The sequence below is a fragment of the Triticum aestivum genome, chromosome 2A (assembly GCF_018294505.1).
Source record: "Triticum aestivum cultivar Chinese Spring chromosome 2A, IWGSC CS RefSeq v2.1, whole genome shotgun sequence".
Lineage (NCBI taxonomy): Eukaryota > Viridiplantae > Streptophyta > Magnoliopsida > Poales > Poaceae > Triticum > Triticum aestivum.
The window spans coordinates 449,327,105-449,340,331 of NC_057797.1; positions in this window are offsets into that span (position 1 = coordinate 449,327,105).

Consider the following 13,227-nt stretch of genomic DNA (forward strand, 5'->3'; position numbering starts at 1 on the left):
GCATTACCGATCCAGGATTCACATCACTTAAGAAATCTCTCATCCAAAAAGTCCTAGTCCAAACTACGAAGGGTAAAAAATTAACCGGCACCCCCAGGTATTTCATAGGGAAGTGCCCAATACTACAGTTAAACAACCCAGCATAGAAGGAAATTGTATCATCTTCTCCCCCAACACATAATATTTCACTTTTCACAAAGTTAATTTTAAGTCCAGACATAAGTTCGAACATGTACATCAGAAGTTTGAGGTTCACAGCCGCTTCTCTATCATGTTCAAAGCAAATAACTGTACCGTCCGCATATTGTAATATAGCCACTCCACCCTCAATCAAGTCCGGTGCAAGCCCAGTCAATAATTTTTCCTTCTGGGCGTTAAGGACCATCTTCGAGAGAGTTTTGTAACACCCACGATGCGGCTATATCTCCCACGTGTCGGAGCACGACTTAGAGGCATAACCGCATTGTAGGCATGTCGCAAGAGGGGTAATCTTTAGACATCCCATGTACTGAATAAGAAAGAGGTACAGAGTTGGCTTACAATTGCCACTTCATACAATACATGAATATAGCATTACATCATCCAGATACAATCAATGTCCGACTACAGAACCAAAATAAAAGAGGACTGTCCCTAATGCTACAGATCCCCGATCGCCCCGACTGGGCTCCACTACTAATCAACTGGAAACGAAACAACACAATGAACAAGATCTTCATCGAGCTCCTCCTTGAGCTAGGTTGGCTCACCTGCACGGTCATCGTCGGCACCTGCAACTAGTTTTGGAAGCATCTGTGAGTCACGGGGACTCAGCAATCTCACACCCTCGCGATCAAGACTATTTAAGCTTATGGGTAGGGAAAAGGTATGAGGTGGAGTTGCAGCAAGCACTAGCATATATGGTGGCTAACTTACGCAAATGAGAGCGAGAAGAGAAGCAAAGCACGGTCGTAAACTAGAAGTGATCAAGAAGTGATCATGAAACTACTTACGTTCAAGCATAACCCCAACACCGTGTTCACTTCCCGGACCCCGCCGGAAAGAGACCACCACGGCTACACACGCGGTTGATGCATTTTAATTAAGTTAAGTGCCAAGTTCTCTACAACCGGACATTAACAAATTCCCATCTACCCATAACCGCGGGCACGGCTTTCGAAAGTTCATAACCCTGCAGGGGTGTCCCAACTTAGCCCATCACAAGCTCTCACGGTCAACGCAGGATATTCCTTCTCCCAGGAAGACCCGATCAGACTCGGAATCCCGGTTACAAGACATTTCGACAAAGGTAAAACAAGACCAGCAAAGCCACCCAGATGTGCCGACAAATCCTGATAGGAGCTGCACATATCTCGTTCTCAGGGCACACCGGATGAGCAAGACGTCGGGTTGGCATAAACCCTGGTTGCCCAGGGGGCGCCGGACATCGCTCAGGTTGGACCAACACTTAGAGAAGCACTGGCCCGGGGGGTTTAAATAAAGATGACCCTTGAGTCTGCAGAACCCAAGGGAAAAAGGCTTAGGTGGCAAATGGTAAAACCAAGGTTGGGCCTTGCTAGAGGAGTTTTATTCAAGGCGAACTGTCAAGGGGTTCCCATTATAACCCAACCGCGTAAGGAATGCAAAATCAAGGAACATAACACCGGTATGACGGAAACTAGGGCGGCAAGAGTGGAACAAAACACCAGGCATAAGGCCGAGCCTTCCACCCTTTACCAAGTATATAGATGCATTAATATAAATAAGAGATATTGTGATATCCCAACAAATATCCATGTTCCAACAAGGAACAAACTCCAATCTTCACCTGCAACTAGCAACGTTATAAGAGGGGCTAAGAAAAGCGGTAACATAGCCAAACAACGGTTTGCTAGGACAAGGTGGGTTAGAGGTTTCACATGGCAAAATGGGAGGCATGATATAGCAAGTGGTAGGTATCGCGGCATAGGCATAGCAATAGAGCGAGCAACTAGCAAGCAAAGATAGAAGTGATTTCGAGGGTATGGTCATCTTGCCTGAGATCCCGCAAGGAAGAAGAACGAGTCCATGAAGAAGACAAACGGACGTAGTCGAACGAATCCTCACAAACGCAACGTTATCGGAACCAACCCGAAGAAGCAACACCGGAAAGAAGTAAACAACATAGTAAACAACCAACACATGAACATGGTATGATGCACAATCAAGTATGATGCATGTCCGGTTTAATGAAGCATGGCATGGCAAAGTGTACAAACAATCCTACAAATTAAGTGGAGCTCCGTTGCATATTGACAGAACACCACATCAATTATTTAGTTCACTCTCGGTTAGGTACTCAACAATATTAAATGTTGTTAGCATGGCAAGAGGTGAAGCATAATAAAACTACTTAACTAGGCAAGTTTAAATGAGGCCGGAGCAACAAACAACATGTCCGGTAAAACCTCATATGCATTTAGCAAATCAATGCAAACAAAACATTCTTGATGTTGTTATCATGATGCGGATGACATGAAAGTTTATATGCAATATTTATGAAAATGTTGACATGATAAGATATGAGGCATTTGTCGCCATGGCGGAAGGAAAAAGGGGTGCCACGGCGGCGAAACGGAAATGTTACCATGGCAACATTCCGGTGATCCGGCAACTCAAATGAGATGCTAGTGCAAAGGAACAAGTGTGGGTGCGCGAAACGTGCAAGAGTGACAGGGAGTGATCCCGGATCCGAGTGTCTCACATTTCGGTGGTAAGGCAAAAGAGGGGCAACGTGCACCGACAGTTCAGACTCGAGACGAACAAGGGTGCATCTCATACAACATGCATTTATTCGTTCACGGGCGTCGTCTTGGGGTTATACCTTTTGACGCGTGCATTATTGGAACGGATCAAGTTCATAGAGGGAAGTAGGCGTTCTTGCGACGGCGGTAGTGGAAGTAGTCGTTCTCGCTTCGTAGATGTTCACACTCCGTAGGTGTTCGGGGTCAACAAGGAACTTGCCGTCCACGTGTCTTCAAGGGTTGATGGTGCATGTTCTAAATACGTTCGGGCGGGGGTATCGGTACACGTTTTCATAGACGTTCGGGTCGTGGGTAGTTGAGCATAGTCGTTGTTGGACTTGCCGGATCCGATGCCTCCGGGCGTAGTGGTACACGTCCACGGAGTAGGTCGTACACGTTGTCGGTAGATGTTCACTTGACGGCCTTCAACGGCGGTAGTTGTTCTCGTTTCATCGTGGAAGTAGTTGCACATCTCATAGTGGTACTTGACGATTTCGGAGACGGCGGAAGACAAACTTGGCGGTCCTCGTCGTCCTGGTACTTGGCGTCCTTGTGGTCTTCAGGTACTTGACGATTCCGGACGGGGCAACAAAACATAGTCGACCTTGACGTTTCACTGATGTAGTGGAATGAACGTCCATGTAGTCTTGCCGGTGTAGGTACTTGTCGAATCCACGAAGACATTCTTGGCCTCCCTGGTTGCCGGGTCTTGACAGCGCCAAGAGGGGCAACAAGGCCGACGGGTCAGCAGGTGGATTGAGCTCGTGATGGACGGGGAGAGCAACCTGGAGGCACCAGGAGTGGTTGATGGCGTGTGCGGGCGGCGTGTGGAGGTGCAGGAAGGCAGAGCCGCAGGCATCCATGGCCTCGGCGAGGGGATCAGACGCGAGGCCCCTGTGGCGGCCATGGCTGTACGAGCTAGCGGACGAAGCTGTAGCAAGTCGTCAGGGTCGCGCGCAGGGTGAACTTCGGGAGTGATGCAGGGGTCGCAGGCGCGCAAGGAGAGGAGTCCTGCACGTTGGAGGGTTCGCCAGCGCTGGAAGTAGGTTCATGGCGAGGACCCGAGGAAGAGGGGCGGCGCAAGGTGAGGAGAAGCTGAAGGTGTCCAGGAGGGGCTCGCCGGCGCTACGCTTGCCGGGGCCAGCGGGCAATGCGAGCAGAGAGGGACGAGGCACGGTGGATGTGGGGCGAAGGCGGGCACGAGGCGCTGCACGGAGAGACAGCGCTCAGTGTCCCCGGTGACGCGGCGATCTCCTGGCGATGCGGCGGCCTCCTGGTGGTCGAAGGCAGTGGCGGTGGTGGAAGAGAGAAAGGGAAAGGGTCGTGCAGAGGACCAAGAGGGAGGAGGAGGATGGCGCTGGTGATGGGGATCGATCGCAACAGGCTAGGATGTGGGCGTGCGCTTGCTGGCGGCGGAAGGAAAACGATGAGGAGGGGGGTGCGCGTGGCTAGGGTTGAGAAGGCGGGGCCGGCTAGGCCTAAAGGGTCAAAAGGGTCGGCGCTGGTGATGGGAGGCCCAGGTAGCCAGAGGCCTGGCTGGGCTCTCTCTCCCTTAAGTCTTTTTTTAGAAAACACCTTCTAGAAAACAGAAAATCGCAAAGAAAGAAAGGATTAGAGGAAGGATTTGGGCATGCGGAATATTTTTCCGGACTCCCAAAAATATGCTTGTTCCGAGAAAATAGAAAAGGCCATGATAGAAAGATTTAAATTCAAACTCATTTGATTTAAATTCAAATGATTTGCATAGGAAGTGGGTGATAGGAGGTCCCAAAAAAGTGTTCGGATACTTGGTGGAGCTCCGGAAAATAGAGAAAAGATATATAGCAAAGATAGAGGCCAAGAGTTGTGATAACTAAAGCATTGGGATTTTTGCAAGTGTGTTATGGTGAATTTCAAATTAAAGAAATATTTAGTATAGCTCCCTACTATCGGGAGGATATGTGTTATAAAGAGAACTCACCATGTGAATTCCCTCGATTTAAATGGATCAAAGATCCATGCCATTTATTTAGTTGAGTTAAAAAAAGACATGATGGCATGATGACATGATGCAATGTAAACGATGCAATGATGAAAGAAATGAACCAAACAAGTCACATGACGGAATCTCGGAAACCCTGGAAGGCATCTGAAGCTCCGGTCTTGGGGCGTCACAACACTCCACCACTACGAGAGGATCTCGTCCCGAGATCTAGGATGGCACCGGAGGGAAAGGGAAGAGGAAGAGAAGAGGTAAAACTAAGTTGCTTCTTTGACAAATGAGTGAAACCAAATAACCTTGAGAGGTTGAACAAATTGAAAGAAAGAACAAAGATGGACGAGGTTGAAACACTTCGTTAGAAAAGAGGAGCAAGGAACATTACGAGAACCTTGTAGGTTGAAAAAGATAAGAAAAAGGGTTGCAATGGACAAAAGGTAGATGCAAGCACTCTGGTTGAAACGAGATGTACAAGGAACGATAAAGATCAATTACGACACCACTCCGGTTGGAAAAGGAGGTAAGAATATGAACTTAGCAAAAAGAAAGCACTTGGATGAGAGTCCGATTAGAGGAGGAATGATAGACACAACACTCCTGTTAAATGGATAAGCCAGAAAAGAACATGATCTTGGCAAAATGAGTTGATGTGACGAAGAGAGCAACAACACAATGCCTCTGGAAGGAAGAATAGAAGATATATCATTGGAATAACAAAATGGAGAAGAAAATGACAACTTCTGTCACAAAAGAGCTTGAAAAGGAATCCTTAGGAGAAGGGTCGAACGGAGTTGTTTGAAAAACCAACAACGAAAAGAGTAAGCTTGTTGTGGGCTTATGGAAAACATCTCAAAACTATGGGGTGAAATTCTGCCTCTAACGAAAACAACTGCTTGCTTGAGATCAACGAGGAGATGAAAAAAACTTCTTCCACCAAGAGGATAAAGAGCAAGCTTGGGTCATGCATAATCGCCACAAATAGAGGCAACCCTTAGGGAAGACTTAAGGTGAAATATGACCCAAGATAACTCCAATGAAGAGATTGATGGATTGAGAAGAGCTCATGCTCGAAGAAATTGATGGGTTTAACTATGTCATTCCGGACAACTTATGAATCATGAAACATGAAGGGAAATTGTCAAGAGTGACATAACACCACCTCAAGAGATAAGATAGGAAGAACTGCACTTTGGAATGCAAGATGAAGAATAAATGAAGTATAGCTTGGCGGATCTTAGCTCCGAGAGAAAACTTGAAGAACAAAAGAAGAATGAAAAGAATCCTTGACGAACCACCATGTTGAGTCTTCGTGAGAACTCTGGTAATAAAAGAATGATCAAAACGAAAGGAATTTGAAAACACAAGGTGAAACCTTGCAATTATTTAGATGAATCTTCACAATGACATAACCGAGAAAACTTAGGACTCCAGAAAGAAAGATAAACAACTAAAAACAAGAATTTTGATGGCCCTCCGGAATAAGGAATTGAATTTACTCGATGAAACAATAATAAGAATTACGTTATGTGTATCCTTCATCAATTTAAATTAATGAAATTCCACGGATTTGGCATACCACTTATTCTCATAGAAAAAGGATTAAAAAGAGATATAGCGCAAACTTGAGAAACGACTCCAATGATCCACCGGTAGGATTGAAACAACGAATGAATTGATATGATAACGAATGAAGAGAACTCTTGACCGAACCACCGTAAGAATTGAAAACAATTGAAGAAAGATAAGGAAACACCGGGAAGAATTAGCAAAAGAATGAAGATGCTTGAGAGAATTTAGATACAACAGAACAAAGAGATCACGAGCTGATAAGAGAAAACTTGAACGATGCACCGGTAAGATTTCGAGAATGAGAGCTGAAAGCTGAGAATGAATAATTCTTCTGAAATGATGGGCTTGGGAGGAAAGAAATGAAAACAACTCATGAAATGCTCTGGATGGATGAAAAGAATTCTCACAATCAAAAACAATTATGAGAGGATAGCACGAAGCTAGAGCCATGAATCTTGAAGAGAATGGAGCAAGATATGGAGGAAAACTCTTCTTCGGTCTTCAAAATCTGAGAATTACGACGAGAAACACCACCAAATTGTTGAGATACTCCGGGATGACGGATAGAAAGGTTGAGCCAACGGTGATAAGAATTTGAAAGATCTTGGGGAAAGACATTTGACTAATGATGATTCATTCTTACGTCAAACTTTGAATAAGAATTTGTGAGATAGCTCTGGGAAAAGAAAGAGTCAGGTAAGATCCTGGAAAAAGACCTGTGGGTTAGGGCCCACTCAAAAGATACACCGTTGAAATGATTACTTGAAAAGAGAGATTGCACCGGTTGAATTAGATGGTTCAAAAGAGATAACATCCTCGAAAGAGCTTGAATGAAAGCAGAGTGGAAACACGAATCTTTGAGATATCTTCAGCACTCCAGAACAATAGAATAGCGAGCGTGGAATGACTATGAGGTGCACCAGTCATGGGAAAAGCATTTGAAACGAGGAAAAGGATATGATCAACAAAGCTTTAATTGAATCCACCGGAGAAGAAAGAGAATGAATAATGATGAACTAGAAGCTCCGTTAGAATCTTCATGAGAATCACTGGATACGAACATTGAAAGAAAAAGAATGAAGAGACTACACATGAATAAAATGGATACTTGATTCAGAAATCTGAGTCCTTGAAGAAAAAGGGAGGGAGGGTGGGAAAAACAAAGACACTTGGAGACGGATGAAAACAAACACCGTTGAGAAAGCTTTGAGTTGATCTTGCGAGTGTTGAAAAGATTGGATCCACCTGAAGAGAAAATGCCGGTTGAAAAGGATTTACATGACAATCTCGATTATCATGAAGGATTAGTATTCACATAGAAATATGAGAACACCGCTTAGGAAAGGTATGGAATCAACACTTGACTTCGAAGCAACTCAAATACCACAACTCAAAACAAAAACAAAGGATTGGCTTGCAGAATAAGACGGAAACAAACATATGATAGATATTTCGTCCGAAGTTTTCGTGGTGGGGCCCACACGGGCTCGATCGTACAGCACCATCATGTACAAGGCAGTGCACATGACATACGAAGCGTCCCCGAGTCAGCATAGCCAAGGACTCTTTAAGACACAACGAGACCACTGTAAAACCAACCGTGGATAGGCGGACCACTAGACATCGAACCCCAATTACATATCATACATCTGTCTTAAAGATATCCTAGGAGCTACTTGAATTCCCACTTATAAACTCCCGAAACTTTCCGGTTATGCAATCAGGTGTTGGGGATACAGGGGAAGCATAATATCTCACCCAAAACTAGCAAATCCTACATCCAGTTGTATCCATCCCTCAACACATAACCAAGAAACCTTCGGAAATCATCTACCTCAACCTTCAAAAAGCATCCGTTATACGAGTTATGGCAATACTCCCGAACTCCCACCCCAGTACTGGGTGGCGTCGAGGTTATCTCACCAACAACTGCATAAAAGAGATTTTCGATGTCGGCGAAACTCAGGTATTCCAGAACTGCAACGATAAAATTGTGACGACAGCACCTCGGAGCTCAACTCCCCGGAACACTGCCACAACCCCTAAATGTCAGGAGGCACCAAGAACAATGTTCTCGTCACAAAACCATCGAAACGATTCTAAGATACCCGCGTGATCCTAAAAAAAATTCGTGAAATTTGAGAAGAGAAGAGTCAAAACTCTACGTCAGGAAGCCTCACCAGAGCGACGAAAGGACTGAGGAGTAAAAAGAATCCTACTCTCCTATATATATAATCCTAAAAGACTCAAAACATTTTTCTAGACTCGACAACGCCAGTGATTCGATCAAGCAGGGGGCTCCTAAGTCGGGGAAGGCTCTGATTACCAACTTGTAACATCCACGATGCGGCTATATCTCCCACGTGTCGGAGCACGACTTAGAGGCATGACCGCATTGTAGGCATGTCGCAAGAGGGGTAATCTTTACACATCTCATGTACTGAATAAGAAAGAGGTACAGAGTTGGCTTACACTCGCCACTTCACACAATACATGAATATAGCATTACATCATCCAGATATAATCAAGGTCCGACTACGGAACCAAAATATAAGAGGACTATCCCTAATGCTACAGATCCCCGATCGCCCCGACTGGGCTCCACTACTAATCAACTGGAAACGAAACAACACAATGAACGAGATCTTCATCGAGCTCCTCCTTGAGCTGGGTTGGCTCACCTGCACGCTCATCATCGGCACCTGCAACTGGTTTTGGAAGTATCTGTGAGTCACAGGGACTCAGCAATCTCACACCCTCACGATCAAGACTATTTAAGATTATGGGTAGGGAAAAGGTATGAGGTGGAGCTGCAGCAAGCACTAGCATATATGGTGGCTAACTTACGCAAATGAGAGCGAGAAGAGAAGCAAAGCACGGTCATAAACAAGAAGTGATCAAGCAGTGATCCTGAAACTACTTACGTTCAAGCATAACTCCAACACCGTGTTCACTTCCCGGACCCCGCCGGAAAGAGACCATCATGGCTACACACGTGGTTGATGCATTTTAATTAAGTTAAGTGCCAAGTTCTCTACAACTGGACATTAACAAATTCCCATCTACCCATAACCGCGGGCACGGCTTTCGAAAGTTCATAACCCTGCAGGGGTGTCCCAACTTAGCCCATCACAAGCTCTCATGGTCAACGAAGGATATTCCTTCTCCCAGGAAGACCCGATCAAACTCGGAATCCCGGTTACAAGACATTTCGACAATGGTAAAACAAGACCAGCAAAGCCACCCAGATGTGCCGACAAATCCCGATAGGAGCTGCACATATCTCGTTCTCAGGGCACACCAGATGAGCAAGACGCCGGGTTGGCATAAACCCTGGTTGCCCAGAGGGCGCCGGACATCGCTCAGGTTGGACCAACACTTAGAGAAGCACTGACCCGGGGGGGTTTAAATAAAGATGACCCTTGAGTCTACAGAACCCAAGGGAAAAGGCTTAGGCGGCAAATGGTAAAACCAAAGTTGGGCCTTGCTGGAGGAGTTTTATTCAAGGCGAACTGTCAAGGGGTTCCCATTATAACCCAAGCACGTAAGGAACGCAAAATCAAGGAACATAACACCGGTATGACGGAAACTAGGGCGGCAAGAGTGGAACAAAACACCAGGCATAAGGTCGAGCCTTCCACCATTTACCAAGTATATAGATGCATTAATATAAATAAGAGATATTGTGATATCCCAACAAATATCCATGTTCCAACAAGGAACAAACTCCAATCTTCACCTGCAACTAGCAACGTTATAAGAGGGGCTAAGAAAAGCGGTAACATAGCCAAACAACGGTTTGCTAGGACAAGGTGGGTTAGAGGTTTCACATGGCAAAATGGGAGGCATGATATAGCAAGTGGTAGGTATCGCGGCATAGGCATAGCAATAGAGCGAGCAACTAGCAAGCAAAGATAGAAGTGATTTCGAGGGTATGGTCATCTTGCCTGAGATCCCGCAAGGAAGAAGAACGAGTCCATGAAGAAGACAAACGGACGTAGTCAAACGAATCCTCACAAACGCAACGTTATCGGAACCAACCCGAAGAAGTACTTGGCGGTCCTCGTCGTCCTGGTACTTGGTATCCTTGTGGTCTTCCGGTACTTGACGATTCCGGACGGGGCAACAAAACATAGTCGACCTTGACGTTTCACTGCTGTAGTGGAATGAACGTCCGTGTAGTCTTGCCGGTGTAGGTACTTGTCGAATCCACAAAGACATTCTTGGCCTCCCTGGTTGCCGGGTCTTGACAGCGCCAAGAGGGGCAACAAGGCCGACGGGTCAGCAGGGGGGTTGAGCTCATGATGGACGGGGAGAGCAGCCTGGAGGCAGCAGGAGCGGTTGATGGCGTGTGCGGGCAGCGTGTGGAGGTGCAGGAAGGCAAGCCGCAGGCATCCATGGCCTCGGCGAGGGGATCAGACGCGAGGCCCCTGTGGCGGCCATGGTTGTACGAGCTAGCGGGCGAAGCTGTAGCAAGTCGTCGGGGGCGCGCGCAGGGTGAACTTCGGGAGTGATGCAGGGGTCCCAGGCGTGCAAGGAGAGGAGTCCCGCACGTTGGAGGGTTCCCCGGCGCTGGAAGCAGGTTCATGGCGAGGACCCGAGGAAGAGGGGCGGCGCAAGGTGAGGAGAAGCTAAAGGTGTCCGGGAGGGACTCGTCGGTGCTACGCTTGTCGGGGCCAGCGGGCAACGCGAGCGGAGAGGGACGAGGCACGGTGGATGCAAGGCGAAGGCGGGCAAGAGGCGCTACACGGAGAGACAGCGCTCGGTGTCCCCGGTGACGCGGCGATCTCCTGGCGATGCGGCGGCCTCCTGGTGGTCGAAGGCAGTGGCGGTGGTGGAAGAGAGCAAGGGAAAGGGTCGTTCAAAGGAGCGAGAGGGAGGAGGAGGATGGCGCTGGTGATGGGGATCGATCGCAACAGGCTAGGGTGTGGGCATGCGCTTGCTGGCGGCGGAAGGAAAACGATGAGGAGGGGGGTGCGCGTGGCTAGGGTTGAGAAGGCGGGGCTGGCTGGGCCTAAAGGGTCAAAAGGGCCGGTGCTGGTGATGGGAGGCCCAGGTAGCCAGAGGCCTGGCTGGGCTCTCTCTCCCTTAAGTCTTTTTTTAAAAAAACCTTCTAGAAAACAGAAAACCGCAAAGAAAGAAAGGATTAGAGGAAGGATTTGGGCATGCGGAATATTTTTTTCGGACTCGCAAAAATATGCTCGTTCCGAGAAAATAGAAAAGGCCATGATAGAAATATTTAAATTCAAACTCATTTGATTTAAATTCAAATGATTTGCATAGGAAGTGGGTGATAGGAGGTCCAAAAAAATGTTCGGATACTTGGTGGAGCTCCGGAAAATAGAGAAAAGATATATAGCAAAGATAGAGGCCAAGAGTTGTGATAACTAAAGCATTGGGATTTTTGCAAGTGTGTTATGGTGAATTTCAAATTAAAGAAATGTTTAATATAGCTCCCTACTATCAGGAGGATATGTGTTATAAAGAGAACTCACTATGTGAATTCCCTCGATTTAAATGGATCAAAGATCCATGCCATTTATTTAGTTGAGTTAAAAAAAGACATGATGGCATGATGACATGATGCAATGCAAACAATGCAATGATGAAAGCAATGAACCAAACAAGTCACACGACGGAATCTCGGAAACCCTGGAAGGCATCTGAAGCTCCAGTCTTGGGGCGACACAAGTTTCTACAACAAGATTAAACAGGAAGGAAGAGTGGGGGTCGCCTTGACAAACCCCTTTGTGGCTTTGGAGGTATGGGTCGTTTTCATTATCGAGTTTGATACTCAAAGTACCATTTCGGAGAATTTTTTCTACCCAACCACACCAAGTAGGGCCAAATCTGCAATTGCAGTGGCATTTAAGGAGAAAGTCCTAGTTTATCTTATCGTATGCTTTTTCGAAGTCCAATTCAACACTATCCCAACTTTCTTTCTTTGGTGGGTGTGATCCAGCACTTCATGCAACGTGAGGATCCCATCCATAATCTTTATGTGCTTAATGAAGGCATTTTGATGTTTGCTAATCAACTTGTCTGCAAAGATAGCTATCCTGTTATCCAACACCTTAGTAATTAATTTGTACGGACATATCAGTAGGCAAATGGGATGATACTGCCGGATTCTTTTTGCCCCACTTAGTTTTGGAATCAAGGTGATAATCCCGTAATTCAAACAAGCCACATCCAGGGTATTATTATGGAAGGCTTCAAACAACCGCATAATATCTTTTTTGACGAAATCCCAGCAGTGTTTATAAAACTTAGCTGGGATATTATCACGGCCAGGAGCTCTATTGCTTTCCATACTAAAAAGGGCTTTCTTAACTTCTTTGGTAAAAACACTGGTAAGGATAAGATTATCATCTTCAGTAAACCTCTCATTCCTAGACCAGGTTTCAGATGATAGATGGAATAAGTTCCCATTGGCAGGGCCAAAGAGCTCCTTGTAATAGGATGTGGCATGGGCTAGGAGATCTTTTGTCCCTTCTATAATCACCTCCCCATCAGTGGGAAGTGAATAGTATTCTTCCTTTTTTCCATTAGCTATACGATGGAAGTAGGTCGTATTATGATCCCCTTTTAGTAGCCATCGTTCGTTCCAGTGCTGAAGCCAGAAGAGCTCTTCATCAACTAGGATTTCATTCAGCTCATCACACAAGGCAGTCCTTCTCTCATAGATTTCTGGGTCTAGGGTTCCAGATTCCTCTTTCTTCTCAATCTCTTCCAGCTCATTTTTAATCCATTTTTTTTATCTTACTAGCATGGCCAAAGAAGTGAGATCCCCATCCTTTAAAATATTTCTTGATGCGTTTTAGTTTTATGTTCAGGATGTCAATAGGGTCCTCAGAATGAATAGGATGCTCCCAAAATGATCTTAGCTTTAGCATAAAACTCTTCATTTTTAACCAG